This window comes from Hordeum vulgare, chromosome 2H, assembly GCF_904849725.1.
Source record: "Hordeum vulgare subsp. vulgare chromosome 2H, MorexV3_pseudomolecules_assembly, whole genome shotgun sequence".
In the NCBI taxonomy this organism is placed as follows: Eukaryota; Viridiplantae; Streptophyta; class Magnoliopsida; order Poales; family Poaceae; genus Hordeum; species Hordeum vulgare.
This window is the reverse complement of record NC_058519.1, coordinates 577,107,283-577,130,168: the sequence shown is the minus strand read 5'-3', so window position 1 is coordinate 577,130,168 and position 22,886 is coordinate 577,107,283. Positions and strand designations below refer to the sequence as shown.

The 22,886-nt window shown below is 45.9% G+C and overlaps 72 non-coding genes across 72 annotated transcripts in view; all 72 read right to left on the bottom strand.

The window, feature by feature from the left end:
* Positions 1–114, bottom strand: part of LOC123434397 — a 119-nt gene extending 5 nt beyond the window's left edge. Inside the window, exon 1 of the ribosomal RNA XR_006625680.1 lies at positions 1–114. This exon is cut by the window's left edge and continues 5 nt beyond it. This is a non-coding gene — a ribosomal RNA (5S ribosomal RNA).
* A 182-nt stretch (positions 115–296) lies between these two features.
* On the bottom strand, positions 297–415 carry LOC123438556. The gene has a single exon (XR_006629691.1). It is a non-coding gene; the product is annotated as a 5S ribosomal RNA (ribosomal RNA).
* A 206-nt stretch (positions 416–621) lies between these two features.
* LOC123438121 lies at positions 622–740 on the bottom strand. The gene has a single exon (XR_006629281.1). It is a non-coding gene; the product is annotated as a 5S ribosomal RNA (ribosomal RNA).
* A 253-nt stretch (positions 741–993) lies between these two features.
* On the bottom strand, positions 994–1,112 carry LOC123436995. Its single transcript, XR_006628200.1, has one exon. It is a non-coding gene; the product is annotated as a 5S ribosomal RNA (ribosomal RNA).
* A 185-nt stretch (positions 1,113–1,297) lies between these two features.
* LOC123433317 lies at positions 1,298–1,416 on the bottom strand. Its single transcript, XR_006624845.1, has one exon. It is a non-coding gene; the product is annotated as a 5S ribosomal RNA (ribosomal RNA).
* A 217-nt stretch (positions 1,417–1,633) lies between these two features.
* LOC123437444 lies at positions 1,634–1,752 on the bottom strand. Its single transcript, XR_006628623.1, has one exon. It is a non-coding gene; the product is annotated as a 5S ribosomal RNA (ribosomal RNA).
* Positions 1,753–1,934: 182 nt separating this feature from the next.
* LOC123432776 lies at positions 1,935–2,053 on the bottom strand. Its single transcript, XR_006624345.1, has one exon. It is a non-coding gene; the product is annotated as a 5S ribosomal RNA (ribosomal RNA).
* A 197-nt stretch (positions 2,054–2,250) lies between these two features.
* LOC123438787 lies at positions 2,251–2,369 on the bottom strand. Its single transcript, XR_006629909.1, has one exon. It is a non-coding gene; the product is annotated as a 5S ribosomal RNA (ribosomal RNA).
* Positions 2,370–2,647: 278 nt separating this feature from the next.
* On the bottom strand, positions 2,648–2,766 carry LOC123431854. The gene has a single exon (XR_006623447.1). It is a non-coding gene; the product is annotated as a 5S ribosomal RNA (ribosomal RNA).
* Positions 2,767–3,020: 254 nt separating this feature from the next.
* Positions 3,021–3,138, bottom strand: LOC123438628. The gene has a single exon (XR_006629761.1). It is a non-coding gene; the product is annotated as a 5S ribosomal RNA (ribosomal RNA).
* A 185-nt stretch (positions 3,139–3,323) lies between these two features.
* On the bottom strand, positions 3,324–3,442 carry LOC123431978. Its single transcript, XR_006623581.1, has one exon. It is a non-coding gene; the product is annotated as a 5S ribosomal RNA (ribosomal RNA).
* A 212-nt stretch (positions 3,443–3,654) lies between these two features.
* LOC123436566 lies at positions 3,655–3,773 on the bottom strand. The gene has a single exon (XR_006627784.1). It is a non-coding gene; the product is annotated as a 5S ribosomal RNA (ribosomal RNA).
* Positions 3,774–4,008: 235 nt separating this feature from the next.
* On the bottom strand, positions 4,009–4,127 carry LOC123437672. The gene has a single exon (XR_006628847.1). It is a non-coding gene; the product is annotated as a 5S ribosomal RNA (ribosomal RNA).
* Positions 4,128–4,315: 188 nt separating this feature from the next.
* Positions 4,316–4,434, bottom strand: LOC123433154. The gene has a single exon (XR_006624700.1). It is a non-coding gene; the product is annotated as a 5S ribosomal RNA (ribosomal RNA).
* A 235-nt stretch (positions 4,435–4,669) lies between these two features.
* LOC123437389 lies at positions 4,670–4,788 on the bottom strand. The gene has a single exon (XR_006628572.1). It is a non-coding gene; the product is annotated as a 5S ribosomal RNA (ribosomal RNA).
* Positions 4,789–4,979: 191 nt separating this feature from the next.
* LOC123432365 lies at positions 4,980–5,098 on the bottom strand. Its single transcript, XR_006623951.1, has one exon. It is a non-coding gene; the product is annotated as a 5S ribosomal RNA (ribosomal RNA).
* Positions 5,099–5,286: 188 nt separating this feature from the next.
* Positions 5,287–5,405, bottom strand: LOC123436565. Its single transcript, XR_006627783.1, has one exon. It is a non-coding gene; the product is annotated as a 5S ribosomal RNA (ribosomal RNA).
* Positions 5,406–5,599: 194 nt separating this feature from the next.
* On the bottom strand, positions 5,600–5,718 carry LOC123432108. The gene has a single exon (XR_006623706.1). It is a non-coding gene; the product is annotated as a 5S ribosomal RNA (ribosomal RNA).
* Positions 5,719–5,900: 182 nt separating this feature from the next.
* On the bottom strand, positions 5,901–6,019 carry LOC123433245. Its single transcript, XR_006624780.1, has one exon. It is a non-coding gene; the product is annotated as a 5S ribosomal RNA (ribosomal RNA).
* A 206-nt stretch (positions 6,020–6,225) lies between these two features.
* LOC123435482 lies at positions 6,226–6,344 on the bottom strand. Its single transcript, XR_006626730.1, has one exon. It is a non-coding gene; the product is annotated as a 5S ribosomal RNA (ribosomal RNA).
* A 188-nt stretch (positions 6,345–6,532) lies between these two features.
* On the bottom strand, positions 6,533–6,651 carry LOC123432775. Its single transcript, XR_006624344.1, has one exon. It is a non-coding gene; the product is annotated as a 5S ribosomal RNA (ribosomal RNA).
* Positions 6,652–6,877: 226 nt separating this feature from the next.
* On the bottom strand, positions 6,878–6,996 carry LOC123434396. The gene has a single exon (XR_006625679.1). It is a non-coding gene; the product is annotated as a 5S ribosomal RNA (ribosomal RNA).
* Positions 6,997–7,193: 197 nt separating this feature from the next.
* LOC123433389 lies at positions 7,194–7,311 on the bottom strand. The gene has a single exon (XR_006624896.1). It is a non-coding gene; the product is annotated as a 5S ribosomal RNA (ribosomal RNA).
* Positions 7,312–7,511: 200 nt separating this feature from the next.
* Positions 7,512–7,630, bottom strand: LOC123438534. The gene has a single exon (XR_006629670.1). It is a non-coding gene; the product is annotated as a 5S ribosomal RNA (ribosomal RNA).
* A 197-nt stretch (positions 7,631–7,827) lies between these two features.
* On the bottom strand, positions 7,828–7,946 carry LOC123437558. Its single transcript, XR_006628732.1, has one exon. It is a non-coding gene; the product is annotated as a 5S ribosomal RNA (ribosomal RNA).
* A 194-nt stretch (positions 7,947–8,140) lies between these two features.
* On the bottom strand, positions 8,141–8,259 carry LOC123436704. The gene has a single exon (XR_006627917.1). It is a non-coding gene; the product is annotated as a 5S ribosomal RNA (ribosomal RNA).
* Positions 8,260–8,439: 180 nt separating this feature from the next.
* On the bottom strand, positions 8,440–8,558 carry LOC123434395. The gene has a single exon (XR_006625678.1). It is a non-coding gene; the product is annotated as a 5S ribosomal RNA (ribosomal RNA).
* A 187-nt stretch (positions 8,559–8,745) lies between these two features.
* On the bottom strand, positions 8,746–8,864 carry LOC123431941. The gene has a single exon (XR_006623547.1). It is a non-coding gene; the product is annotated as a 5S ribosomal RNA (ribosomal RNA).
* Positions 8,865–9,070: 206 nt separating this feature from the next.
* On the bottom strand, positions 9,071–9,189 carry LOC123438836. The gene has a single exon (XR_006629955.1). It is a non-coding gene; the product is annotated as a 5S ribosomal RNA (ribosomal RNA).
* Positions 9,190–9,386: 197 nt separating this feature from the next.
* On the bottom strand, positions 9,387–9,505 carry LOC123437078. Its single transcript, XR_006628280.1, has one exon. It is a non-coding gene; the product is annotated as a 5S ribosomal RNA (ribosomal RNA).
* A 200-nt stretch (positions 9,506–9,705) lies between these two features.
* Positions 9,706–9,824, bottom strand: LOC123434394. Its single transcript, XR_006625677.1, has one exon. It is a non-coding gene; the product is annotated as a 5S ribosomal RNA (ribosomal RNA).
* A 180-nt stretch (positions 9,825–10,004) lies between these two features.
* LOC123434393 lies at positions 10,005–10,123 on the bottom strand. Its single transcript, XR_006625676.1, has one exon. It is a non-coding gene; the product is annotated as a 5S ribosomal RNA (ribosomal RNA).
* A 199-nt stretch (positions 10,124–10,322) lies between these two features.
* On the bottom strand, positions 10,323–10,441 carry LOC123435718. The gene has a single exon (XR_006626969.1). It is a non-coding gene; the product is annotated as a 5S ribosomal RNA (ribosomal RNA).
* Positions 10,442–10,635: 194 nt separating this feature from the next.
* On the bottom strand, positions 10,636–10,754 carry LOC123434391. Its single transcript, XR_006625674.1, has one exon. It is a non-coding gene; the product is annotated as a 5S ribosomal RNA (ribosomal RNA).
* A 182-nt stretch (positions 10,755–10,936) lies between these two features.
* Positions 10,937–11,055, bottom strand: LOC123434390. Its single transcript, XR_006625673.1, has one exon. It is a non-coding gene; the product is annotated as a 5S ribosomal RNA (ribosomal RNA).
* Positions 11,056–11,237: 182 nt separating this feature from the next.
* On the bottom strand, positions 11,238–11,356 carry LOC123437382. The gene has a single exon (XR_006628565.1). It is a non-coding gene; the product is annotated as a 5S ribosomal RNA (ribosomal RNA).
* Positions 11,357–11,538: 182 nt separating this feature from the next.
* LOC123437291 lies at positions 11,539–11,657 on the bottom strand. The gene has a single exon (XR_006628480.1). It is a non-coding gene; the product is annotated as a 5S ribosomal RNA (ribosomal RNA).
* A 188-nt stretch (positions 11,658–11,845) lies between these two features.
* Positions 11,846–11,964, bottom strand: LOC123434389. The gene has a single exon (XR_006625672.1). It is a non-coding gene; the product is annotated as a 5S ribosomal RNA (ribosomal RNA).
* Positions 11,965–12,146: 182 nt separating this feature from the next.
* On the bottom strand, positions 12,147–12,265 carry LOC123434388. Its single transcript, XR_006625671.1, has one exon. It is a non-coding gene; the product is annotated as a 5S ribosomal RNA (ribosomal RNA).
* Positions 12,266–12,447: 182 nt separating this feature from the next.
* LOC123437381 lies at positions 12,448–12,566 on the bottom strand. Its single transcript, XR_006628564.1, has one exon. It is a non-coding gene; the product is annotated as a 5S ribosomal RNA (ribosomal RNA).
* A 182-nt stretch (positions 12,567–12,748) lies between these two features.
* LOC123434387 lies at positions 12,749–12,867 on the bottom strand. The gene has a single exon (XR_006625670.1). It is a non-coding gene; the product is annotated as a 5S ribosomal RNA (ribosomal RNA).
* A 185-nt stretch (positions 12,868–13,052) lies between these two features.
* On the bottom strand, positions 13,053–13,171 carry LOC123431707. Its single transcript, XR_006623296.1, has one exon. It is a non-coding gene; the product is annotated as a 5S ribosomal RNA (ribosomal RNA).
* Positions 13,172–13,353: 182 nt separating this feature from the next.
* On the bottom strand, positions 13,354–13,472 carry LOC123434385. The gene has a single exon (XR_006625668.1). It is a non-coding gene; the product is annotated as a 5S ribosomal RNA (ribosomal RNA).
* Positions 13,473–13,654: 182 nt separating this feature from the next.
* Positions 13,655–13,773, bottom strand: LOC123437380. Its single transcript, XR_006628563.1, has one exon. It is a non-coding gene; the product is annotated as a 5S ribosomal RNA (ribosomal RNA).
* A 185-nt stretch (positions 13,774–13,958) lies between these two features.
* LOC123432197 lies at positions 13,959–14,077 on the bottom strand. The gene has a single exon (XR_006623792.1). It is a non-coding gene; the product is annotated as a 5S ribosomal RNA (ribosomal RNA).
* A 185-nt stretch (positions 14,078–14,262) lies between these two features.
* On the bottom strand, positions 14,263–14,381 carry LOC123437233. The gene has a single exon (XR_006628425.1). It is a non-coding gene; the product is annotated as a 5S ribosomal RNA (ribosomal RNA).
* Positions 14,382–14,569: 188 nt separating this feature from the next.
* Positions 14,570–14,688, bottom strand: LOC123438598. The gene has a single exon (XR_006629733.1). It is a non-coding gene; the product is annotated as a 5S ribosomal RNA (ribosomal RNA).
* Positions 14,689–14,882: 194 nt separating this feature from the next.
* LOC123438857 lies at positions 14,883–15,001 on the bottom strand. The gene has a single exon (XR_006629974.1). It is a non-coding gene; the product is annotated as a 5S ribosomal RNA (ribosomal RNA).
* Positions 15,002–15,195: 194 nt separating this feature from the next.
* Positions 15,196–15,314, bottom strand: LOC123434383. The gene has a single exon (XR_006625667.1). It is a non-coding gene; the product is annotated as a 5S ribosomal RNA (ribosomal RNA).
* A 179-nt stretch (positions 15,315–15,493) lies between these two features.
* On the bottom strand, positions 15,494–15,612 carry LOC123435573. Its single transcript, XR_006626819.1, has one exon. It is a non-coding gene; the product is annotated as a 5S ribosomal RNA (ribosomal RNA).
* A 194-nt stretch (positions 15,613–15,806) lies between these two features.
* LOC123432449 lies at positions 15,807–15,925 on the bottom strand. Its single transcript, XR_006624030.1, has one exon. It is a non-coding gene; the product is annotated as a 5S ribosomal RNA (ribosomal RNA).
* Positions 15,926–16,122: 197 nt separating this feature from the next.
* On the bottom strand, positions 16,123–16,241 carry LOC123437928. Its single transcript, XR_006629090.1, has one exon. It is a non-coding gene; the product is annotated as a 5S ribosomal RNA (ribosomal RNA).
* Positions 16,242–16,444: 203 nt separating this feature from the next.
* Positions 16,445–16,562, bottom strand: LOC123433219. The gene has a single exon (XR_006624758.1). It is a non-coding gene; the product is annotated as a 5S ribosomal RNA (ribosomal RNA).
* Positions 16,563–16,932: 370 nt separating this feature from the next.
* On the bottom strand, positions 16,933–17,051 carry LOC123436176. The gene has a single exon (XR_006627410.1). It is a non-coding gene; the product is annotated as a 5S ribosomal RNA (ribosomal RNA).
* A 221-nt stretch (positions 17,052–17,272) lies between these two features.
* Positions 17,273–17,391, bottom strand: LOC123435000. The gene has a single exon (XR_006626262.1). It is a non-coding gene; the product is annotated as a 5S ribosomal RNA (ribosomal RNA).
* Positions 17,392–17,570: 179 nt separating this feature from the next.
* On the bottom strand, positions 17,571–17,689 carry LOC123432087. The gene has a single exon (XR_006623687.1). It is a non-coding gene; the product is annotated as a 5S ribosomal RNA (ribosomal RNA).
* A 203-nt stretch (positions 17,690–17,892) lies between these two features.
* On the bottom strand, positions 17,893–18,011 carry LOC123434382. The gene has a single exon (XR_006625666.1). It is a non-coding gene; the product is annotated as a 5S ribosomal RNA (ribosomal RNA).
* Positions 18,012–18,208: 197 nt separating this feature from the next.
* Positions 18,209–18,327, bottom strand: LOC123436175. Its single transcript, XR_006627409.1, has one exon. It is a non-coding gene; the product is annotated as a 5S ribosomal RNA (ribosomal RNA).
* Positions 18,328–18,545: 218 nt separating this feature from the next.
* Positions 18,546–18,664, bottom strand: LOC123434381. The gene has a single exon (XR_006625665.1). It is a non-coding gene; the product is annotated as a 5S ribosomal RNA (ribosomal RNA).
* A 179-nt stretch (positions 18,665–18,843) lies between these two features.
* LOC123432085 lies at positions 18,844–18,962 on the bottom strand. Its single transcript, XR_006623685.1, has one exon. It is a non-coding gene; the product is annotated as a 5S ribosomal RNA (ribosomal RNA).
* Positions 18,963–19,153: 191 nt separating this feature from the next.
* Positions 19,154–19,272, bottom strand: LOC123435746. The gene has a single exon (XR_006626995.1). It is a non-coding gene; the product is annotated as a 5S ribosomal RNA (ribosomal RNA).
* A 194-nt stretch (positions 19,273–19,466) lies between these two features.
* Positions 19,467–19,585, bottom strand: LOC123436174. The gene has a single exon (XR_006627408.1). It is a non-coding gene; the product is annotated as a 5S ribosomal RNA (ribosomal RNA).
* Positions 19,586–19,806: 221 nt separating this feature from the next.
* On the bottom strand, positions 19,807–19,925 carry LOC123434380. Its single transcript, XR_006625664.1, has one exon. It is a non-coding gene; the product is annotated as a 5S ribosomal RNA (ribosomal RNA).
* Positions 19,926–20,104: 179 nt separating this feature from the next.
* Positions 20,105–20,223, bottom strand: LOC123432084. Its single transcript, XR_006623684.1, has one exon. It is a non-coding gene; the product is annotated as a 5S ribosomal RNA (ribosomal RNA).
* A 182-nt stretch (positions 20,224–20,405) lies between these two features.
* On the bottom strand, positions 20,406–20,524 carry LOC123434378. The gene has a single exon (XR_006625662.1). It is a non-coding gene; the product is annotated as a 5S ribosomal RNA (ribosomal RNA).
* Positions 20,525–20,721: 197 nt separating this feature from the next.
* LOC123432083 lies at positions 20,722–20,840 on the bottom strand. Its single transcript, XR_006623683.1, has one exon. It is a non-coding gene; the product is annotated as a 5S ribosomal RNA (ribosomal RNA).
* Positions 20,841–21,031: 191 nt separating this feature from the next.
* LOC123432082 lies at positions 21,032–21,150 on the bottom strand. Its single transcript, XR_006623682.1, has one exon. It is a non-coding gene; the product is annotated as a 5S ribosomal RNA (ribosomal RNA).
* A 191-nt stretch (positions 21,151–21,341) lies between these two features.
* LOC123434377 lies at positions 21,342–21,460 on the bottom strand. The gene has a single exon (XR_006625661.1). It is a non-coding gene; the product is annotated as a 5S ribosomal RNA (ribosomal RNA).
* Positions 21,461–21,654: 194 nt separating this feature from the next.
* On the bottom strand, positions 21,655–21,773 carry LOC123432081. Its single transcript, XR_006623681.1, has one exon. It is a non-coding gene; the product is annotated as a 5S ribosomal RNA (ribosomal RNA).
* Positions 21,774–21,961: 188 nt separating this feature from the next.
* On the bottom strand, positions 21,962–22,080 carry LOC123438061. The gene has a single exon (XR_006629223.1). It is a non-coding gene; the product is annotated as a 5S ribosomal RNA (ribosomal RNA).
* Positions 22,081–22,274: 194 nt separating this feature from the next.
* LOC123436173 lies at positions 22,275–22,393 on the bottom strand. Its single transcript, XR_006627407.1, has one exon. It is a non-coding gene; the product is annotated as a 5S ribosomal RNA (ribosomal RNA).
* Positions 22,394–22,602: 209 nt separating this feature from the next.
* Positions 22,603–22,721, bottom strand: LOC123434376. Its single transcript, XR_006625660.1, has one exon. It is a non-coding gene; the product is annotated as a 5S ribosomal RNA (ribosomal RNA).
* Positions 22,722–22,886: the final 165 nt, after the last annotated feature.

Here is a 22,886-nt window from a genome sequence, read left to right as displayed (position 1 = left end):
GCAACACGAGGACTTCCCAGGAGGTCACCCATCCTAGTACTACTCTCGCCCAAGCACGCTTAACTTCGGAGTTCTGATGGGATCCGGTGCTTTAGTGCTGGTATGATCGCATCCGACATGCAACTATCTATTTGTTCCTTATGCTTGCCCCTACTACTACTACTACTACTAGTCGTTGGGTGTCAAGCGCGGTGGGAAAAGTCACACAGTAATCGTCAAAAATAAGAAAATGAGGTCATATAGATCACGCTCCCGCGTCATCCTTGTCACGTGGCGCAAAAATATATTTAAAAAGGGGAATGCAACACGAGGACTTCCCAAAAGGTCACCCATCCTAGTACTACTCTCGCCCAAGCACGCTTAACTTCGGAGTTCTGATGGGATCCGGTGCTTTAGTGTTGGTATGATCGCATCCGACATGCAACTATCTATTTGTTCCTTATGCTTGCCCCTACTACTACTACTACTACTACTACTACTACTACTACTACTACTAGTCGTTGGGTGTCAAGCGCGGTGGGAAAAGTCACACAGTAATCGTCAAAAGTAAGAAAATGAGGTCATATAGATCACGCTCCCGCGTCATCCTTGTCACGTGGCGCAAAAATATATTTAAAAAGGGGAATGCAACACGTGGACTTCCCAGGAGGTCACCCATCCTAGTACTACTCTCGCCCAAGCACGCTTAACTTCAAAGTTCTGATGGGATCCGGTGCTTTAGTGCTGGTATGATCGCATCCGACATGAAACAATCTATTTGTTCCTTATGCTTTCCCCTACTAGTACTAGTACTACTACTACTACTACTACTACTACTAGTAGTAGTAGTAGTAGTCGTTGGGTGTCAAGCGCGGTGGGAAAAGTCACACAGTAATCGTCAAAAATAAGAAAATGAGGTCATACTGGGTTGGGTCAACCTATGGTGTACCGGTTGTTATGCCAATAGGTCCCGCGTCATCCTTGTCACGTGGCGCAAAAATATATTTAAAAAGGGGAATGCAACACAAGGACTTCCCAGGAGGTCACCCATCCTAGTACTACTCTCGCCCAAGCACGCTTAACTTCGGAGTTCTGATGGGATCCGGTGCTCTAGTGCTGGTATGATCGCATCCGACATGCAACTATCTATTTGTTCCTTATGCTTGCCCCTACTACTACTACTACTACTAGTAGTCGTTGGGTGTCAAGCGCGGTGGGAAAAGTCACACACTAATCGTCAAAAATAAGAAAATGAGGTCATATAGATCACGCTCCCGCGTCATCCTTGTCACGTGGCGCAAAAATATATTTAAAAAGGGGAATGCAACACGAGGACATCACAGGAGGTCACCCATCCTAGTACTACTCTCGCCCAAGCACGCTTAACTTCTGAGTTCTGATGGGATCCAGTGCTTTAGTGTTGGTATGATCGCATCCGACATGCAACTATCTATTTGTTCCTTATGCTTGCCCCTACTACTACTACTACTACTACTACTACTACTACTACTACTACTACTACTACTACTAGTCGTTGGGTGTGAAGCGCGGTGGGAAAAGTCACACAGTAATCGTCAAAAATAAGAAAATGTGGTCATATAGATCACGCTCCCGCGTTATCCTTGTCACGTGGCGCAAAAATATATTTAAAAAGGGAATGCAACACGAGGACTTCCCAGGAGGTCACCCATCCTAGTACTACTCTCGCCCAAGCACGCTTAACTTCGGAGTTCTGATGGGATCCGGTGCTCTAGTGCTAGTATGATCGCATCCGACATGCAACTATCTATTTGTTCCTTATGCTTGCCCCTACTACTACTACTACTACTAGTCGTTGGGTGTCAAGCGCGGTGGGAAAAGTCACACACTAATCGTCAAAAATAAGATAATGAGGTCATATAGATCACGCTTCCGCGTCATCCTTGTCACGTGGCGCAAAAATATATTTAAAAAGGGGAATGCAACACGAGGACATCACAGGAGGTCACCCATCCTAGTACTACTCTCGCCCAAGCACGCTTAACTTCGGAGTTCTGATGGGATCCGGTGCTTTAGTGTTGGTATGATCGCATCCGACATGCAACTATCTATTTGTTCCTTATGCTTGCCCCTACTACTACTACTACTACTACTACTACTACTACTAGTCGTTCGGTGTCAAGCGCGGTGGGAAAATTCACACAGTAATCGTCAAAAATAAGAAAATGAGGTCATATAGATCACGCTCCCGCGTCATCCTTGTCACGTGGCGCAAAAATATATTTAAAAAGGGGAATGCAACACGAGGACTTCCCAGAAGGTCACCCATCCTAGTACTACTCTCGCCCAAGCACGCTTAACTTCAAAGTTCTGATGGGATCCGGTGCTTTAGTGCTGGTATGATCGCATCCGACATGCAACTATCTATTTGTTCCTTATGCTTGGCCCTACTAGTACTACTACTAGTACTACTACTACTAGTACTACTACTAGTACTACTACTACTACTACTACTACTACTACTACTACTACTACTACTACTACTACTACTACTACTACTACTAGTCGTTGGGTGTCAAGCGCGGTGGGAAAAGTCACACAGTAATCGTCAAAAATAAGAAAATGAGGTCATATAGATCACGGTCCCGCGTCATCCTTGTCACATGGCGCAAAAATATATTTAAAAAGGGGAATGCAACACGAGGACTTCCTAGGAGGTCACCAATCCTAGTACTACTCTCGCCCAAGCACGCTTAACTTCGGAGTTCTGATGGGATCCGGTGCTTTAGTGCTGGTATGATCGCATCCGAAATGCAACTATCTATTTGTTCCTTATGCTTGCCCCTACTAGTACTACTACTACTACTACTACTACTACTACTACTACTACTACTACTAGTACTACTACTATTACTACTACTACTACTACTACTCCTAGTCGTTGGGTGTCAAGCGTGGTGGGAAAAGTCACACAGTAATCGTCAAAAATAAGAAAATGAGGTCATATAGATCACGGTCCCGCGTCATCCTTGTCACGTGGCGCAAAAATATATTTAGAAAGGGGAATGCAACACGAGGACTTCCCAGGAGGTCACCATCCTAGTACTACTCTCGCCCAAGCACGCTTAACTTCGGAGTTCTGATGGGATCCGGTGCTTTAGTGCTGGTATGATCGCATCCGACATGCAACTATCTATTTGTTCCTTATGCTTGCCCCTACTACTACTACTACTACTACTAGTCGTTGGGTGTCAAGCGCGGTGGGAAAAGTCACACAGTAATCGTCAAAAATAAGAAAATGAGGTCATATAGATCACGCTCCCGCGTCATCCTTGTCACGTGGCGCAAAAATATATTTAAAAAGGGGAATGCAACACGAGGACTTCCCAAAAGGTCACCCATCCTAGTACTACTCTCGCCCTAGCACGCTTAACTTCGGAGTTCCGATGGGATCCGGTGCTTTAGTGTTGGTATGATCGCATCCGACATGCAACTATCTATTTGTTCCTTATGCTTGCCCCTACTACTACTACTACTACTACTACTACTACTACTACTACTACTACTACTAGTCGTTGGGTGTCAAGCGCGGTGGGAAAAGTCACACAATAATCGTCAAAAGTAAGAAAATGAGGTCATATAGATCACGCTCCCGCGTCATCCTTGTCACGTGGCGCAAAAATATATTTAAAAAGGGGAATGCAACACGAGGACTTCCCAGGAGGTCACCCATCCTAGTACTACTCTCGCCCAAGCACGCTTAACTTCGAAGTTCTGATGGGATCCGGTGCTTTAGTGCTGGTATGATCGCATCCGACATGCAACTATCTATTTGTTCCTTATGCTTGCCCCTACTACTACTACTACTACTACTACTACTACTAGTAGTAGTCGTTGGGTGTCAAGCGCGGTGGGAAAAGTCACACAGTAATCGTCAAAAATAAGAAAATGAGGTCATACTGGGTTGGGTCAACCTATGGTGTACCGGTTGTTATGCCAATAGGTCCCGCGTCATCCTTGTCACGTGGCGCAAAAATATATTTAAAAAGGGGAATGCAACACGAAGACTTCCCAGGAGGTCACCCATCCTAGTACTACTCTCGCCCAAGCACGCTTAACTTCGGAGTTCTGATGGGATCCGGTGCTCTAGTGCTGGTATGATCGCATCCGACATGCAACTATCTATTTGTTCCTTATGCTTGCCCCTACTACTACTACTACTACTAGTAGTAGTCGTTGGGTGTCAAGCGCGGTGGGAAAAGTCACACACTAATCGTCAAAAATAAGAAAATGAGGTCATATAGATCACGCTCCCGCGTCATCCTTGTCACGTGGCGCAAAAATATATTTAAAAACGGGAATGCAACACGAGGACATCACAGGAGGTCACCCATCCTAGTACTACTCTCGCCCAAGCACGCTTAACTTCGGAGTACTGATGGGATCCGGTGCTTTAGTGTTGGTATGATCGCATCCGACATGCAACTATCTATTTGTTCCTTATGCTTGCCCCTACTACTACTACTACTACTACTACTACTACTACTACTACTACTACTACTACTACTACTACTACTACTACTACTAGTCGTTGGGTGTGAAGCGCGGTGGGAAAAGTCACACAGTAATCGTCAAAAATAAGAAAATGTGGTCATATAGATCACGCTCCCGCGTCATCCTTGTCACGTGGCGCAATAATATATTTAAAAAGGGTATGCAACACGAGGACTTCCCAGGAGGTCACCCATCCTAGTACTACTCTCGCCCAAGCACGCTTAACTTCGGAGTTCTGATGGGATCCGGTGCTTTAGTGCTAGTATGATCGCATCCGACATGCAACTATCTATTTGTTCCTTATGCTTGCCCCTACTACTACTACTACTACTACTACTACTAGTCGTTGGGTGTCAAGCGCGGTGGGAAAAGTCACACAGTAATCGTCAAAAATAAGAAAATGAGGTCATATAGATCACGCTCCCGCGTCATCCTTGTCACGTGGCGCAAAAATATATTTAAAAAGGGGAATGCAACACGAGGACTTCCCAAAAGGTCACCCATCCTAGTACTACTCTCGCCCAAGCATGCTTAACTTCGGAGTTCTGATGGGATCCGGTGCTTTAGTGTTGGTATGATCGCATCCGACATGCAACTATCTATTTGTTCCTTATGCTTGCCCCTACTACTACTACTACTAGTACTACTAGTCGTTGGGTGTCAAGCGCGGTGGGAAAAGTCACACAGTAATCGTCAAAAGTAAGAAAATGAGGTCATATAGATCACGCTCCCGCATCATCCTTGTCACGTGGCGCAAAAATATATTTAAAAAGGGGAATGCAACACGAGGACTTCCCAGGAGGTCACCCATCCTAGTACTACTCTCGCCCAAGCACGCTTAACTTCGAAGTTCTGATGGGATCCGGTGCTTTAGTGCTGGTATGATCGCATCCGACATGCAACTATCTATTTGTTCCTTATGCTTGCCCCTAGTAGTACTACTGCTACTACTACTACTACTAGTCGTTGGGTGTCAAGCGCGGTGGGAAAAGTCACACAGTAATCGTCAAAAGTAAGAAAATGAGGTCATATAGATCACGCTCCCGCGTCATCCTTGTCACGTGGCGCAAAAATATATTTAAAAAGGGGAATGCAACACGAGGACTTCCCAGGAGGTCACCCATCCTAGTACTACTCTCGCCCAAGCACGCTTAACTTCGGAGTTCTGATGGGATCAAGTGCTCTAGTGCTGGTATGATCGCATCCGACATGCAACTATCTATTTGTTCCTTATGCTTGCCCCTACTACTACTACTACTACTAGTCGTTGGGTGTCAAGCGCGGTGGGAAAAGTCACACACTAATCGTCAAAAATAAGAAAATGAGGTCATATAGATCACGCTCCCGCGTCATCCTTGTCACATGGCGCAAAAATATATTTAAAAAGGGGAATGCAACACGAGGACATCACAGGAGGTCACCCATCCTAGTACTACTCTCGCCCAAGCACGCTTAACTTCGGAGTTCTGATGGGATCCGGTGCTTTAGTGTTGTTATGATCGCATCCGACATGCAACTATCTATTTGTTCCTTATGCTTGCCCCTACTACTACTACTACTACTACTAGTACTACTACTACTACTACTAGTCGTTGGGTGTCAAGCGCGGTGGGAAAAGTCACACAGTAATCGTCAAAAATAAGAAAATGAGGTCATATAGATCACGGTCCCGCGTCATCCTTGTCACGTGGCGCAAAAATATTTTTAAAAAGGGGAATGCAACACGAGGACTTCCCAGGAGGTCACCCATCCTAGTACTACTCTCGCCCAAGCACGCTTAACTTCGGAGTTCTGATGGGATCCGGTGCTCTAGTGCTGGTATGATCGCATCCGACATGCAACTATCTATTTGTTCCTTATGCTTGCCCCTGCTACTACTACTACTACTACTACTAGTCGTTGGGTGTCAAGCGCGGTGGGAAAAGTCACACACTAATCGTCAAAAATAAGAAAATGAGGTCATATAGATCACGCTCCCGCGTCATCCTTGTCACGTGGCGCAAAAATATATTTAAAAAGGGGAATGCAACACGAGGACATCACAGGAGGTCACCCATCCTAGTACTACTCTCGCCCAAGCACGCTTAACTTCGGAGTTCTGATGGGATCCGGTGCTTTAGTGTTGGTATGATCGCATCCGACATGCAACTATCTATTTGTTCCTTATGCTTGCCCCTACTACTACTACTACTACTACTACTACTACTACTACTACTACTACTACTACTACTACTACTACTAGTCGTTGGGTGTGAAGCGCGGTGGGAAAAGTCACACAGTAATCGTCAAAAATAAGAAAATGTGGTCGTATAGATCACGCTCCCGCGTCATCCTTGTCACGTGGCGCAAAAATATATTTAAAAAGGGAATGCAACACGAGGACTTCCCAGGAGGTCACCCATCCTAGTACTACTCTCGCCCAAGCACGCTTAACTTCGGAGTTCTGATGGGATCCGGTGCTTTAGTGCTGGTATGATCGCATCCGACATGCAACTATCTATTTGTTCCTTATGCTTGCCCCTACTACTACTACTACTACTACTGCTACTACTACTAGTCGTTGGGTGTCAAGCGCGGTGGGAAAAGTCACACAGTAATCGTCAAAAATAAGAAAATGAGGTCATATAGATCACGCTCCCGCGTCATCCTTGTCACGTGGCGCAAAAATATATTTAAAAAGGGGAATGCAACACGAGGACTTCCCAGGAGGTCACCCATCCTAGTACTACTCTCGCCCAAGCACGCTTAACTGCGGAGTTCTGATGGGAACCGGTGCTTTAGTGATATATGATCGCATCCGACATGCAACTATCTATTTGTTCCTTATGCTTGCCCCTACTACTACTACTAATACTACTACTACTACTACTACTAGTCGTTGGGTGTCAAGCGCGGTGGGAAAAGTCACACAGTAATCGTCAAAAATAAGAAAATGAGGTCATATAGATCACGCTCCCGCGTCATCCTTGTCACGTGGCGCAAAAATATATTTAAAAAGGGGAATGCAACACGAGGACTTCCCAGGAGGTCACCCATCCTAGTACTACTCTCGCCCAAGCACGCTTAACTTCGAAGTTCTGATGGGATCCGATGCTTTAGTGCTGGTATGATCGCATCCGACATGCAACTATCTATTTGTTCCTTATGCTTGCCCCTACTACTACTACTACTGCTGCTGCTACTACTACTAGTCGTTGGGTGTCAAGCGCGGTGGGAAAAGTCACACAGTAATCGTCAAAAATAAGAAAATGAGGTCATATAGATCACGCTCCCGCGTCATCCTTGTCACGTGGCGCAAAAATATATTTAAAAAGGGGAATGCAACACGAGGACTTCCCAGGAGGTCACCTATCCTAGTACTACTCTCGCCCAAGCACGCTTAACTTCGGAGTTCTAATGGGATCCGGTGCTTTAGTGCTGGTATGATCGCATCCGACATGCAACTATCTATTTGTTCCTTATGCTTGCCCCTACTACTACTACTACTACTACTACTACTACTAGTCGTTGGGTGTCAAGCGCGGTGGGAAAAGTCACACAGTAATCGTCAAAAATAAGAAAATGAGGTCATATAGATCACGGTCCCGCGTCATCCTTGTCACGTGGCGCAAAAATATATTTAAAAAGGGGAATGCAACACGAGGACTTCCCAGGAGGTCACCCATCCTAGTACTACTCTCGCCCAAGCACGCTTAACTTCGGAGTTCTGATGGGATCCGGTGCTTTAGTGCTGGTATGATCGCGTCCGACATGCAACTATCTATTTGTTCCTTATGCTTGCCCCTACTACTACTACTACTACTACTACGGGTGTCAAGCGCGGTGGGAAAAGTCACACAGTAATCGTCAAAAATAAGAAAATGAGGTCATATAGATCACGGTCCCGCGTCATCCTTGTCACGTGGCGCAAAAATATATTTAAAAAGGGGAATGCAACACGAGGACTTCCCAGGAGGTCACCCATCCTAGTACTACTCTCGCCCAAGCACGCTTAACTTCGGAGTTCTGATGGGATCCGGTGCTTTAGTGCTGGTATGATCGCATCCGACATGCAGCTATCTATTTGTTCCTTATGCTTGCCCTACTACTACTACTACTACTACTACTAGTCGTTGGGTGTCAAGCGCGGTAGGAAAAGTCACACAGTAATCGTCAAAAATAAGAAAATGAGGTCATATAGATCACGGTCCCGCGTCATCCTTGTCACGTGGCGCAAAAATATATTTAAAAAGGGGAATGCAACACGAGGACTTCCCAGGAGGTCACCCATCCTAGTACTACTCTCGCCCAAGCACGCTTAACTTCGGAGTTCTCATGGGATCCGGTGCTTTAGTGCTGGTATGATCGAATCCGACATGCAACTATCTATTTGTTCCTTATGCGTGCCCCTACTACTACTACTACTACTACTACTACTGCTGCTATTACTACTAGTCGTTGGGTGTCAAGCGCGGTGGGAAAAGTCACACAGTAATCGTCAAAAATAAGAAAATGAGGTCATATAGATCACGCTCCCGCGTCATCCTTGTCACGTGGCGCAAAAATATATTTAAAAAGGGGAATGCAACACGAGGACTTCCCACGAGGTCACCCATCCTAGTACTACTCTCGCCCAAGCACGCTTAACTTCGAAGTTCTGATGGGATCCGATGCTTTAGTGCTGGTATGATCGCATCCGACATGCAACTATCTATTTGTTCCTTATGCTTGCCCCTACTACTACTACTACTACTGCTGCTACTACTACTAGTCGTTGGGTGTCAAGCGCGGTGGGAAAAGTCACACAGTAATCGTCAAAAATAAGAAAATGAGGTCATATAGATCACGCTCCCGCGTCATCCTTGTCACGTGGCGCAAAAATATATTTAAAAAGGGGAATGCAACACGAGGACTTCCCAGGAGGTCACCTATCCTAGTACTACTCTCGCCCAAGCACGCTTAACTTCGGAGTTCTGATGGGATCCGGTGCTTTAGTGCTGGTATGATCGCATCCGACATGCAACTATCTATTTGTTCCTTATGCTTGCCCCTACTACTACTACTACTACTACTACTACTACTAGTACTAGTCGTTGGGTGTCAAGCGCGGTGGGAAAAGTCACACAGTAATCGTCAAAAATAAGAAAATGAGGTCATATAGATCACGGTCCCGCGTCATCCTTGTCACGTGGCGCAAAAATATATTTAAAAAGGGGAATGCAACACGAGGACTTCCCAGGAGGTCACCCATCCTAGTACTACTCTCGCCCAAGCACGCTTAACTTCGGAGTTCTGATGGGATCCGGTGCTTTAGTGCTGGTATGATCGCATCCGACATGCAACTATCTATTTGTTCCTTATGCTTGCCCCTACTACTACTACTACTACTACTACGGGTGTCAAGCGCGGTGGGAAAAGTCACACAGTAATCGTCAAAAATAAGAAAATGAGGTCATATAGATCACGGTCCCGCGTCATCCTTGTCACGTGGCGCAAAAATATATTTAAAAAGGGGAATGCAACACGAGGACTTCCCAGGAGGTCACCCATCCTAGTACTACTCTCGCCCAAGCACGCTTAACTTCGGAGTTCTGATGGGATCCGGTGCTTTAGTGCTGGTATGATCGCATCCGACATGCAACTATCTATTTGTTCCTTATGCTTGCCCTACTACTACTACTACTACTAGTACTACTACTACTACTAGTCGTTGGGTGTCAAGCGCGGTAGGAAAAGTCACACAGTAATCGTCAAAAATAAGAAAATGAGGTCATATAGATCACGGTCCCGCGTCATCCTTGTCACGTGGCGCAAAAATATATTTAAAAAGGGGAATGCAACACGAGGACTTCCCAGGAGGTCACCCATCCTAGTACTACTCTCGCCCAAGCACGCTTAACTTCGGAGTTCTCATGGGATCCGGTGCTTTAGTGCTGGTATGATCGCATCCGACATGCAACTATCTATTTGTTCCTTATGCTTGCCCCTACTACTACTACTACTACTACTACTACTACTAGTCGTTGGGTGTCAAGCGCGGTGGGAAAAGTCACACAGTAATCGTCAAAAATAAGAAAATGAGGTCATATAGATCACGTTCCCGCGTCATCCTTGTCACGTGGCGCAAAAATATATTTAAAAAGGGGAATGCAACACGAGGACTTCCCAGGAGGTCACCCATCCTAGTACTACTCTCGCCCAAGCACGCTTAACTTCGGAGTTCTGATGGGATCCGGTGCTTTAGTGCTGGTATGATCGCATCCGACATGCAACTATCTATTTGTTCCTTATGCTTGCCCCTACTACTACTACTACTACTAGTCGTTGGGTGTCAAGCGCGGTGGGAAAAGTCACACAGTAATCGTCAAAAATAAGAAAATGAGGTCATATAGATCACGGTCCCGCGTCATCCTTGTCACGTGGCGCAAAAATATATTTAAAAAGGGGAATGCAACACGAGGACTTCCCAGGAGGTCACCCATCCTAGTACTACTCTCGCCCAAGCACGCTTAACTTCGGAGTTCTGATGGGATCCGGTGCTTTAGTGCTGGTATGATCGCATCCGACATGCAACTATCTATTTGTTCCTTATGCTTGCCCCTACTACTACTACTACTACTAGTCGTTGGGTGTCAAGCGCGGTGGGAAAAGTCACACAGTAATCGTCAAAAATAAGAAAATGAGGTCATATAGATCACGCTCCCGCGTCATCCTTGTCACGTGGCGCAAAAATATATTTAAAAAGGGGAATGCAACACGAGGACTTCCCACGAGGTCACCCATCCTAGTATTACTCTCGCCCAAGCACGCTTAACTTCGGAGTTCTGATGGGATCCGGTGCTTTAGTGCTGGTATGATCGCATCCGACATGCAACTATCTATTTGTTCCTTATGCTTGCCCCTACTACTACTACTACTACTAGTCGTTGGGTGTCAAGCGCGGTGGGAAAAGTCACACAGTAATCGTCAAAAATAAGAAAATGAGGTCATATAGATCACGGTCCCGCGTCATCCTTGTCACGTGGCGCAAAAATATATTTAAAAAGGGGAATGCAACACGAGGACTTCCCAGGAGGTCACCCATCCTAGTACTACTCTCGCCCAAGCAAGCTTAACTTCGGAGTTCTGATGGGATCCGGTGCTTTAGTGCTGGTATGATCGCATCCGACATGCAACTATCTATTTGTTCCTTATGCTTGCCCCTACTACTACTACTACTACTAGTACTAGTCGTTGGGTGTCAAGCGCGGTGGGAAAAGTCACACAGTAATCGTCAAAAATAAGAAAATGATGTCATATAGATCACGTTCCCGCGTCATCCTTGTCACGTGGCGTAAAAATATATTTAAAAAGGGGAATGCAACACGAGGACTTCCCAGGAGGTCACCCATCCTAGTACTACTCTCGCCCAAGCACGCTTAACTTCGGAGTTCTGATGGGATCCGGTGCTTTAGTGCTGGTATGATCGCATCCGACATGCAACTATCTATTTGTTCCTTATGCTTGCCCCTACTACTACTACTACTACTAGTCGTTGGGTGTCAAGCGCGGTGGGAAAAGTCACACAGTAATCGTCAAAAATAAGAAAATGAGGTCATATAGATCACGGTCCCGCGTCATCCTTGTCACGTGGCGCAAAAATATATTTAAAAAGGGGAATGCAACACGAGGACTTCCCAGGAGGTCACCCATCCTAGTACTACTCTCGCCCAAGCACGCTTAACTTCGGAGTTCTGATGGGATCCGGTGCTTTAGTGCTGGTATGATCGCATCCGACATGCAACTATCTATTTGTTCCTTATGCTTGCCCCTACTACTACTACTACTACTAGTCGTTGGGTGTCAAGCGCGGTGGGAAAAGTCACACAGTAATCGTCAAAAATAAGAAAATGAGGTCATATAGATCACGCTCCCGCGTCATCCTTGTCACGTGGCGCAAAAATATATTTAAAAAGGGGAATGCAACACGAGGACTTCCCACGAGGTCACCCATCCTAGTATTACTCTCGCCCAAGCACGCTTAACTTCGGAGTTCTGATGGGATCCGGTGCTTTAGTGCTGGTATGATCGCATCCGACATGCAACTATCTATTTGTTCCTTATGCTTGCCCCTACTACTACTACTACTACTAGTCGTTGGGTGTCAAGCGCGGTGGGAAAAGTCACACAGTAATCGTCAAAAATAAGAAAATGAGGTCATATAGATCACGGTCCCGCGTCATCCTTGTCACGTGGCGCAAAAATATATTTAAAAAGGGGAATGCAACACGAGGACTTCCCAGGAGGTCACCCATCCTAGTACTACTCTCGCCCAAGCACGCTTAACTTCGGAGTTCTGATGGGATCCGGTGCTTTAGTGCTGGTATGATCGCATCCGACATGCAACTATCTATTTGTTCCTTATGCTTGCCCCTACTACTACTACTACTAGTACTAGTCGTTGGGTGTCAAGCGCGGTGGGAAAAGTCACACAGTAATCGTCAAAAATAAGAAAATGATGTCATATAGATCACGTTCCCGCGTCATCCTTGTCACGTGGCGCAAAAATATATTTAAAAAGGGGAATGCAACACGAGGACTTCCCAGGAGGTCACCCATCCTAGTACTACTCTCGCCCAAGCACGCTTAACTTCGGAGTTGTGATGGGATCCGGTGCTTTAGTGCTGGTATGATCGCATCCGACATGCAACTATCTATTTGTTCCTTATGCTTGCCCCTACTACTACTACTACTACTAGTCGTTGGGTGTCAAGCGCGGTGGGAAAAGTCACACAGTAATCGTCAAAAATAAGAAAATGAGGTCATATAGATCACGGTCCCGCGTCATCCTTGTCACGTGGCGCAAAAATATATTTAAAAAGGGGAATGCAACACGAGGACTTCCCAGGAGGTCACCCATCCTAGTACTACTCTCGCCCAAGCACGCTTAACTTCGGAGTTCTGATGGGATCCGGTGCTTTAGTGCTGGTATGATCGCATCCGACATGCAACTATCTATTTGTTCCTTATGCTTGCCCCTACTACTACTACTACTACTAGTCGTTGGGTGTCAAGCGCGGTGGGAAAAGTCACACAGTAATCGTCAAAAATAAGAAAATGAGGTCATATAGATCACGCTCCCGCGTCATCCTTGTCACGTGGCGCAAAAATATATTTAAAAAGGGGAATGCAACACGAGGACTTCCCACGAGGTCACCCATCCTAGTATTACTCTCGCCCAAGCACGCTTAACTTCGGAGTTCTGATGGGATCCGGTGCTTTAGTGCTGGTATGATCGCATCCGACATGCAACTATCTATTTGTTCCTTATGCTTGCCCCTACTACTACTACTACTACTACTAGTCGTTGGGTGTCAAGCGCGGTGGGAAAAGTCACACAGTAATCGTCAAAAATAAGAAAATGAGGTCATATAGATCACGGTCCCGCGTCATCCTTGTCACGTGGCGCAAAAATATATTTAAAAAGGGGAATGCAACACGAGGACTTCCCAGGAGGTCACCCATCCTAGTACTACTCTCGGCCAAGCACGCTTAACTTCGGAGTTTTGATGGGATCCGGTGCTTTAGTGCTGGTATGATCGCATCCGACATGCAACTATCTATTTGTTCCTTATGCTTGCCCCTACTACTACTACTACTAGTACTAGTCGTTGGGTGTCAAGCGCGGTGGGAAAAGTCACACAGTAATCGTCAAAAATAAGAAAATGATGTCATATAGATCACGTTCCCGCGTCATCCTTGTCACGTGGCGCAAAAATATATTTAAAAAGGGGAATGCAACACGAGGACTTCCCAGGAGGTCACCCATCCTAGTACTACTCTCGCCTAAGCACGCTTAACTTCGGAGTTCTGATGGGATCCGGTGCTTTAGTGCTGGTATGATCGCATCCGACATGCAACTATCTATTTGTTCCTTATGCTTGCCCCTACTACTACTACTAATACTACTACTAGTCGTTGGGTGTCAAGCGCGGTGGGAAAAGTCACACAGTAATCGTCAAAAATAAAAAAATGAGGTCATATAGATCACGCTCCCGCGTCATGCTTGTCACGTGGCGCAAAAATATATTTAAAAAGGGGAATGCAACACGAGGACTTCCCAGGAGGTCACCCATCCTAGTACTACTCTCGCCCAAGCACGCTTAACTTCGGAGTTCTGATGGGATCCGGTCCTTTTGTGCTGGTATGATCGCATCCGACATGCAACTATCTATTTGTTCCTTATGCTTGCCCCTACTACTACTACTACTACTAGTACTACTACTAGTCGTTGGGTGTCAAGCGCGGTGGGAAAAGTCACACAGTAATCGTCAAAAATAAGAAAATGAGGTCATATAGATCACGCTCCCGCGTCATCCTTGTCACGTGGCGCAAAAATATATTTAAAAAGGGGAATGCAACACGAGGACTTCCCAGGAGGTCACCCATCCTAGTACTACTCTCGCCCAAGCACGCTTAACTTCGGAGTTCTGATGGGATCCGGTGCTTTTGAGCTGGTATGATCGCATCTGACATGCAACTATCTATTTGTTCCTTATGCTTGCCCCTACTACTACTACTACTACTGCTACTACTACTAGTCGTTGGGTGTCAAGCGCGGTGGGAAAAGTCACACAGTAATCGTCAAAAATAAGAAAATGAGGTCATATAGATCACGCTCCCGCGTCATCCTTGTCACGTGGCGCAAAAATATATTTAAAAAGGGGAATGCAACACGAGGACTTCCCAGGAGGTCACCCATCCTAGTACTACTCTCGCCCAAGCACGCTTAACTTCGGAGTTCTGATGGGATCCGGTGCTTTAGTGCTGGTATGATCGCATCCGACATGCAACTATCTATTTGTTCCTTATGCTTGCCCCTACTACTACTACTACTAGTCGTTGGGTGTCAAGCGCGGTGGGAAAAGTCACACAGTAATCGTCAAAAATAAGAAAATGAGGTCATATAGATCACGTTCCCGCGTCATCCTTGTCACGTGGCGCAAAAATATATTTAAAAAGGGGAATGCAACACGAGGACTTCCTAGGAGGTCACCCATCCTAGTACTACTCTCGCCCAAGCACGCTTAACTTCGGAGTTCTGATGGGATCCGGTGCTTTAGTGCTGGTATGATCGCATCCGACATGCAACTATCTATTTGTTCCTTATGCTTGCCCCTACTACTACTACTACTACTACTACTACTACTAGTCGTTGGGTGTCAAGCGCGGTGGGAAAAGTCACACAGTAATCGTCAAAAATAAGAAAATGAGGTCATATAGATCACGCTCCCGCGTCATCCTTGTCACGTGGCGCAAAAATATATTTAAAAAGGGGAATGCAACACGAGGACATCACAGGAGGTCACCCATCCTAGTACTACTCTCGCCCAAGCACGCTTAACTTTGGAGTTCTGATGGGATCCGGTGCTTTAGTGCTGGTATGATCGCATCCGACATGCAACTATCTATTTGTTCCTTAAGCTTGCCCCTACTACTACTATTACTACTACTACTACTACTACTAGTCGTTGGGTGTCAAGCGCGGTGGGAAAAGTCACACAGTAATCGTCAAAAATAAAAAAATGAGGTCATATAGATCACGGTCCCGCGTCATCCTTGTCACGTGGCGCAAAAATATATTTAAAAAGGGGAATGCAACACGAGGACTTCCCAGGAGGTCACCCGTCCTAGTACTACTCTCGCCCAAGCACGCTTAACTTCGGAGTTCTGATGGGATCCGGTGATTTAGTGCTGGTATGATCGCATCCGACATGCAACTATCTATTTGTTCCTTATGCTTGCCCCTACTACTACTACTACTACTACTACTACTACTACTACTACTAGTCGTTGGGTGTCAAGCGCGGTGGGAAAAGTCACACAGTAATCGTCAAAAATAAGAAAATGAGGTCATATAGATCACGTTCCCGCGTCAACCTTGTCACGTGGCGCAAAAATATATTTAAAAAGGGGAATGCAACACGAGGACTTCCCAGGATAAACCCATCCTAGTACTACTCTCGCCCAAGCACGCTTAACTTCGGAGTTCTGATGGGATCCAGTGCTTTAGTGCTGGTATGATCGCATCCGACATGCAACTATCTATTTGTTCCTTATGCTTGCCCTACTACTACTACTACTACTACTACTAGTCGTTGGGTGTCAAGCGCGGTGGGAAAAGTCACACAGTAATCGTACTACTCTCGCCCAAGCACGCTTAACTTCGGAGTTCTGATGGGATCCGGTGCTTTAGTGCTGGTATGATCGCATCCGACATGCAACTATCTATTTGTTCCTTATGCTTGCCCTACTACTACTACTACTACTACTACTAGTCGTTGGGTGTCAAGCGCGGTGGGAAAAGTCACACAGTAATCGTCAAAAATAAGAAAATGAGGTCATATAGATCACGGTCCCGCGTCATCCTTGTCACGTGGCGCAAAAATATATTTAAAAAGGGGAATGCAACACGAGGACTTCCCAGGAGGTCACCCGTCCTAGTACTACTCTCGCCCAAGCACGCTTAACTTCGGAGTTCTGATGGGATCCGGTGCTTTAGTGCTGGTATGATCGCATCCGACATGCAATTATCTATTTGTTCCTTATGCTTGCCCCTACTACTACTACTACTACTACTACTACTACTACTACTACTACTACTACTACTAGTAGTAGTCGTTGGGTGTCAAGCGCGGTGGGAAAAGTCACACAGTAATCGTCAAAAATAAGAAAATGAGGTCATATAGATCACGTTCCCGCGTCAACCTTGTCACGTGGCGCAAAAATATATTTAAAAAGGGGAATGCAACACGAGGACTTCCCAAGAGGTCACCCATCCTAGTACTACTCTCGCCCAAGCACGCTTAACTTCGGAGTTCTGATGGGATCCGGTGCTTTAGTGCTGGTATGATCGCATCCGACATGCAACTATCTATTTGTTCCTTATGCTTGCCCCTACTACTACTACTACTAGTCGTTGGGTGTCAAGCGCGGTGGGAAAAGTCACACAGTAATCGTCAAAAATAAGAAAATGAGGTCATATAGATCACTGTCCCGCGTCATCCTTGTCACGTGGCGCAAAAATATATTTAAAAAGGGGAATGCAACACGAGGACTTCCCAGGAGGTCACCCATCCTAGTACTACTCTCGCCCAAGCACGCTTAACTTCGGAGTTGTGATGGGATCCGGTGCTTTAGTGCTGGTATGATCGCATACGACATGCAACTATCTATTTGTTCCTTATGCTTGCCCCTACTACTACTACTACTACTACTACTACTACTACTACTACTAGTCGTTGGGTGTCAAGCGCGGTGGGAAAAGTCACACAGTAATCGTCAAAAATAAGAAAATGAGGTCATATAGATCACGGTCCCGCGTCATCCTTGTCACGTGGCGCAAAAATATATTTAAAAAGGGGAATGCAACACGAGGACTTCCCAGGAGGTCACCCATCCTAGTACTACTCTCGCCCAAGCACGCTTAACTTCGGAGTTCTGATGGGATCCGGTGCTTTAGTGCTGGTATGATCGCATCCGACATGCAACTATCTATTTGTTCCTTATGCTTGCCCCTACTACTACTATTACTACTACTACTACTACTACTAGTCGTTGGGTGTCAAGCGCGGTGGGAAAAGTCACACAGTAATCGTCAAAAATAAGAAAATGAGGTCATATAGATCACGGTCCCGCGTCATCCTTGTCACGTGGCGCAAAAATATATTTAAAAAGGGGAATGCAACACGAGGACTTCCCAGGAGGTCACCCGTCCTAGTACTACTCTCGCCCAAGCACGCTTAACTTCGGAGTTCTGATGGGATCCGGTGCTTTAGTGCTGGTATGATCGCATCCGACATGCAACTATCTATTTGTTCCTTATGCTTGCCCCTACTACTACTACTACTACTACTACTACTACTACTACTACTACTACTAGTAGTAGTAGTCGTTGGGTGTCAAGCGCGGTGGGAAAAGTCACACAGTAATCGTCAAAAATAAGAAAATGAGGTCATATAGATCACGTTCCCGCGTCAACCTTGTCACGTGGCGCAAAAATATATTTAAAAAGGGGAATGCAACACGAGGACTTCCCAGGAGGTCACCCATCCTAGTACTACTCTCGCCCAAGCACGCTTAACTTCGGAGTTCTGATGGGATCCGGTGCTTTAGTGCTGGTATGATCGCATCCGACATGCAACTATCTATTTGTTCCTTATGCTTGCCCCTACTACTAGTACTACTAGTCGTTGGGTGTCAAGCGCGGTGGGAAAAGTCACACAGTAATCGTCAAAAATAAGAAAATGAGGTCATATAGATCACTGTCCCGCGTCATCCTTGTCACGTGGCGCAAAAATATATTTAAAAAGGGGAATGCAACACGAGGACTTCCCAGGAGGTCACCCATCCTAGTACTACTCTCGCCCAAGCACGCTTAACTTCGGAGTTGTGATGGGATCCGGTGCTTTAGTGCTGGTATGATCGCATACGACATGCAACTATCTATTTGTTCCTTATGCTTGCCCCTACTACTACTACTACTACTACTACTACTAGTCGTTGGGTGTCAAGCGCGGTGGGAAAAGTCACACAGTAATCGTCAAAAATAAGAAAATGAGGTCATATAGATCACGGTCCCGCGTCATCCTTGTCACGTGGCGCAAAAATATATTTAAAAAGGGGAATGCAACACGAGGACTTCCCAGGAGGTCACCCATACTAGTACTACTCTCGCCCAAGCACGCTTAACTTCGGAGTTCTGATGGGATCCGGTGCTTTAGTGCTGGTATGATCGCATCCGACATGCAACTATCTATTTGTTCCTTATGCTTGCCCCTACTACTACTATTACTACTACTACTACTACTAGTCGTTGGGTGTCAAGCGCGGTGGGAAAAGTCACACAGTAATCGTCAAAAATAAGAAAATGAGGTCATATAGATCACGGTCCCGCGTCATCCTTGTCACGTGGCGCAAAAATATATTTAAAAAGGGGAATGCAACACGAGGACTTCCCAGGAGGTCACCCGTCCTAGTACTACTCTCGCCCAAGCACGCTTAACTTCGGAGTTCTGATGGGATCCGGTGCTTTAGTGCTGGTATGATCGCATCCGACATGCAACTATCTATTTGTTCCTTATGCTTGCCCCTACTACTACTACTACTACTACTACTACTACTACTACTACTACTACTACTACTAGTAGTAGTCGTTGGGTGTCAAGCGCGGTGGGAAAAGTCACACAGTAATCGTCAAAAATAAGAAAATGAGGTCATATAGATCACGTTCCCGCGTCAACCTTGTCACGTGGCGCAAAAATATATTTAAAAAGGGGAATGCAACACGAGGACTTCCCAGGAGGTCACCCATCCTAGTACTACTCTCGCCCAAGCACGCTTAACTTCGGAGTTCTGATGGGATCCGGTGCTTTAGTGCTGGTATGATCGCATCCGACATGCAACTATCTATTTGTTCCTTATGCTTGCCCCTACTACTACTACTACTAGTCGTTGGGTGTCAAGCGCGGTGGGAAAAGTCACACAGTAATCGTCAAAAATAAGAAAATGAGGTCATATAGATCACTGTCCCGCGTCATCCTTGTCACGTGGCGCAAAAATATATTTAAAAAGGGGAATGCAACACGAGGACTTCCCAGGAGGTCACCCATCCTAGTACTACTCTCGCCCAAGCACGCTTAACTTCGGAGTTGTGATGGGATCCGGTGCTTTAGTGCTGGTATGATCGCATACGACATGCAACTATCTATTTGTTCCTTATGCTTGCCCCTACTACTACTACTACTACTAGTCGTTGGGTGTCAAGCGCGGTGGGAAAAGTCACACAGTAATCGTCAAAAATAAGAAAATGAGGTCATATAGATCACGGTCCCGCGTCATCCTTGTCACGTGGCGCAAAAATATATTTAAAAAGGGGAATGCAACACGAGGACTTCCCAGGAGGTCACCCATCCTAGTACTACTCTCGCCCAAGCACGCTTAACTTCGGAGTTCTGATGGGATCCGGTGCTTTAGTGCTGGTATGATCGCATCCGACATGCAACTATCTATTTGTTCCTTATGCTTGCCCCTACTACTACTATTACTACTACTACTACTACTACTAGTCGTTGGGTGTCAAGCGCGGTGGGAAAAGTCACACAGTAATCGTCAAAAATAAGAAAATGAGGTCATATAGATCACGCTCCCGCGTCATCCTTGTCACGTGGCGCAAAAATATATTTAAAAAGGGGAATGCAACACGAGGACTTCCCAGGAGGTCACCCATCCTAGTACTACTCTCGCCCAAGCACGCTTAACTTCGGAGTTGTGATGGGATCCGGTGCTTTAGTGCTGGTATGATCGCATACGACATGCAACTATCTATTTGTTCCTTATGCTTGCCCCTACTACTACTACTACTACTACTACTACTAGTCGTTGGGTGTCAAGCGCGGTGGGAAAAGTCACACAGTAATCGTCAAAAATAAGAAAATGAGGTCATATAGATCACGCTCCCGCGTCATCCTTGTCACGTGGCGCAAAAATATATTTAAAAAGGGGAATGCAACACGAGGACTTCCCAGGAGGTCACCCATCCTAGTACTACTCTCGCCCAAGCACGCTTAACTTCGGAGTTGTGATGGGATCCGGTGCTTTAGTGCTGGTATGATCGCATACGACATGCAACTATCTATTTGTTCCTTATGCTTGCCCCTACTACTACTACTACTACTACTACTACTAGTCGTTGGGTGTCAAGCGCGGTGGGAAAAGTCACACAGTAATCGTCAAAAATAAGAAAATGAGGTCATATAGATCACGGTCCCGCGTCATCCTTGTCACGTGGCGCAAAAATATATTTAAAAAGGGGAATGCAACACGAGGACTTCCCAGGAGGTCACCCATCCTAGTACTACTCTCGCCCAAGCACGCTTAACTTCGGAGTTCTGATGGGATCCGGTGCTTTAGTGCTGGTATGATCGCATCCGACATGCAACTATCTATTTGTTCCTTATGCTTGCCCCTACTACTACTATTACTACTACTACTACTACTAGTCGTTGGGTGTCAAGCGCGGTGGGAAAAGTCACACAGTAATCGTCAAAAATAAGAAAATGAGGTCATATAGATCACTGTCCCGCGTCATCCTTGTCACGTGGCGCAAAAATATATTTAAAAAGGGGAATGCAACACGAGGACTTCCCAGGAGGTCACCCATCCTAGTACTACTCTCGCCCAAGCACGCTTAACTTCGGAGTTGTGATGGGATCCGGTGCTTTAGTGCTGGTATGATCGCATACGACATGCAACTATCTATTTGTTCCTTATGCTTGCCCCTACTACTACTACTACTACTACTACTAGTCGTTGGGTGTCAAGCGCGGTGGGAAAAGTCACACAGTAATCGTCAAAAATAAGAAAATGAGGTCATATAGATCACGGTCCCGCGTCATCCTTGTCACGTGGCGCAAAAATATATTTAAAAAGGGGAATGCAACACGAGGACTTCCCAGGAGGTCACACATCCTAGTACTACTCTCGCCCAAGCACGCTTAACTTCGGAGTTCTGATGGGATCCGGTGCTTTAGTGCTGGTATGATCGCATCCGACATGCAACTATCTATTTGTTCCTTATGCTTGCCCCTACTACTACTATTACTACTACTACTACTACTAGTCGTTGGGTGTCAAGCGCGGTGGGAAAAGTCACACAGTAATCGTCAAAAATAAGAAAATGAGGTCATATAGATCACGGTCCCGCGTCATCCTTGTCACGTGGCGCAAAAATATATTTAAAAACGGGAATGCAACACGAGGACTTCCCAGGAGGTCACCCGTCCTAGTACTACTCTCGCCCAAGCACGCTTAACTTCGGAGTTCTGATGGGATCCGGTGCTTTAGTGCTGGTATGATCGCATCCGACATGCAACTATCTATTTGTTCCTTATGCTTGCCCCTACTACTACTACTACTACTACTACTACTACTACTACTACTAGTAGTAGTCGTTGGGTGTCAAGCGCGGTGGGAAAAGTCACACAGTAATCGTCAAAAATAAGAAAATGAGGTCATATAGATCACGTTCCCGCGTCAACCTTGTCACGTGGCGCAAAAATATATTTAAAAAGGGGAATGCAACACGAGGACTTCCCAGGAGGTCACCCATCCTAGTACTACTCTCGCCCAAGCACGCTTAACTTCGGAGTTCTGATGGGATCCGGTGCTTTAGTGCTGGTATGATCGCATCCGACATGCAACTATCTATTTGTTCCTTATGCTTGCCCCTACTACTACTACTACTAGTCGTTGGGTGTCAAGCGCGGTGGGAAAAGTCACACAGTAATCGTCAAAAATAAGAAAATGAGGTCATATAGATCACTGTCCCGCGTCATCCTTGTCACGTGGCGCAAAAA